The sequence below is a fragment of the Cicer arietinum genome, chromosome 3 (genome assembly GCF_000331145.2).
Source record: "Cicer arietinum cultivar CDC Frontier isolate Library 1 chromosome 3, Cicar.CDCFrontier_v2.0, whole genome shotgun sequence".
In the NCBI taxonomy this organism is placed as follows: domain Eukaryota; kingdom Viridiplantae; phylum Streptophyta; class Magnoliopsida; order Fabales; family Fabaceae; genus Cicer; species Cicer arietinum.
Genome location: NC_021162.2, coordinates 9,462,304 through 9,464,859, shown reverse-complemented (window position 1 = coordinate 9,464,859; position 2,556 = coordinate 9,462,304).

Below are 2,556 nucleotides of genomic sequence, written 5' to 3'. Positions count from 1 at the left end.
GCATTTGTTTTATAGTTGGCTATGTTGATATAGCTTAGATAGGGAAAAGATATTACTAGGGTAGGGCTTCACTTTAAAATCCGGGGGCTTTGTTCCCGAAACTCCCTTCCTCCTCCCCGTCCTTTGAAAGCAAGAACATTCGCATAGAGGAGTATCCTTATCACGCATGCTTTTCCACTGATGACAAAATGACCTTCTATCCTCTTCTAGGGATTCCTACCCCTATATGGAGAGGGTAAATTCATATTTTAGTATTATGCATGAATATGCTTCTGCGCCGGGAATATCTCATAGCGGGAAGGCCCAGAGATCATAAAGAGATGGGAATGGAGGCATTCCAGCCCAACATACTCCGGTGAATGGGTCGAGAGAGATAGAGAGGGGAGTGGGATACAATACAGGAAGTATAGTGAAGAGTTGAGTGGCTATCCAACCATCCAATCGGCTATGGAGGGTGGTTTCAGCAAGCGGGTAAACCGATGATGACTAGTCCGTAGGCCGATCGTCGCTCATCCCTCGTGTTCTCTCCCGTGAAGTGATTAATCCCTAAAATGGGCATGCAATCCCTATTGAAAAGCCAGTATTCCAATTGGAGTAAATTTCCACCCTCTGATGATCCATTCCGCCCTTCCGTATAGCCATAAAGGTATGGAATCTTATGGATGACTTGAAGTAGTTCTTCCACCCCCTCCTCTTTCACCTATCCCTTAACTCCCCAGGGATTCCGTACAGCTATACAATCACGGTTAATCGCTCGGAGGGAGGGAATAGAAGCAAGCATATTCCGTTCAGTCGGTAATGAATCAATACGCAGGGAAACTTTATTCCATGGGAATGGCAAGTCTCGGACAGGCTCATATTGGTTGGGTATGCTCTTTCCATAGGCGACTTTCCAGAAGGTCTTCAAGGTGGATATGCTCTTCTTCGATGGTCTTTCTGAGAAGAAGATTCATAATTCACTACAATTTTTGACGTCCGCTGTCCTCAAAAAGATATTTATAGCGAGCAGCACTACTAAAAATGACCGTTCGATAGGTTCCCATTTGGGGGCTTCAACCAGATTTCGCCCTATGCATCGGGAATTGGATCAAGATCAACTGCTTTTTAATTAAGCTTTTGGATTTGGCTCTCGAATTGACTATTGAAAAGGAAGGGATGTTGGGCGAGGTGATGGCTCTCTTTCAAGATATGCATCTCGAACCAGGTCTCCAACCGGCACTTAAATTGGCCCTGCACTGGGGGTGCCCCTCCCCGGTCTCAAGAACTCGAGCGGTCTTAACTTAATAGGTACTGGTAGCCGATTCGGATTGTATAGCTGCTGGGATGGGAAGCATAAAGATCGATCAATGTCCTGATTGCAACGCATTAAGATGTCAATGCCTAGTAGTGAATGTGTTCCCGGTGGGTCTATCGTCAGTGTTCTAGTGCAAATAATATATCTATGTTTTTCAAAGCACGTCAAGACCAAAACAAAGCGAACGGACGGCAGGTTACTTTGATCTCACGCGGGCCTATACTTCGGCAACTAAGAAGGGGGCTGGGCAATAAGGAGGCTCCTAGCTAAACTTGTCTCGTTCGCGAATGAACCCAACGTCAGGAAATGAAAGAGGCCGCCCTAAGCACCATGCCTGTTTTGATCCTTGTTCCCCTTCTCGCCTCGCCCTATCCGACTGGACACCACATCTCGTCTTCAACTCATTCCGACACTGTGAGATCCTATGGTCACGCCTTAGTCCGAAGGGCTAAACGGGCTTTTGGGCTTTATAAAGAAATGTGACTCTCCACCTATTTCATTGTGTGCTTACCCCCCCTCTTTCTACAAAAAAAGATAGTAGATAACGTAAGACTTTGCTTGGCTTGCTCCGAGCCATCTTGTTAAGGAAGGGCGGCTAGGGTGGGAAATGAAGAAGAATTGAATTCCAAATAAGGAGATGAGAAGGAAGACTCTTAGTTGTTGAATGCGAGTCACTACATAGGTGGAATTTTATAAGCTCCTTTAGGCCCGGCTAGCCCGTAGAGTCTTAGGCTTTTTCCCACTTTCCCTGACGCAAGGTCGGGGTCGTTACGAATAGGACACATATACACCAAACCTTTGAAGGATGAGGTTCCAGTTTGCCATTCCTATTATTTATAGGCTTCCAGTCTCCTCAGAAGTCCGCTCTTCTATCTTCGCAGAATTCACCCGGCTCTCTTACTCACCTTCGCGTCTAGGGCATGATGTCTTTAATTTAAGATGATTCAATTGGTCAATCGTCTTGTTATTCTCAATCAATTCTTCCGGGCCTCTCTACGGGATTGGAAGAAGGAGTTTTCACCCCAATGAGTTAGAGTTCCTCCGAACCGTGTAATTCTCGAAGTATGGCACAACACTCTGTCGAAAACACGAGGCGGGAGTGCGTCGAAGCATGAATTGACCTAGCGACGTGAACCTTGGGTGAGGTGCAGTGCACTAGCGAGCGACTTCCTTCCCCAAAACAAAAAAAAGAATGCCGCTATCATTATCATGCGCGAAGCTAAGCTTGATAGGAGCCCGAGCTAAGAGAATAGAGCAAACTC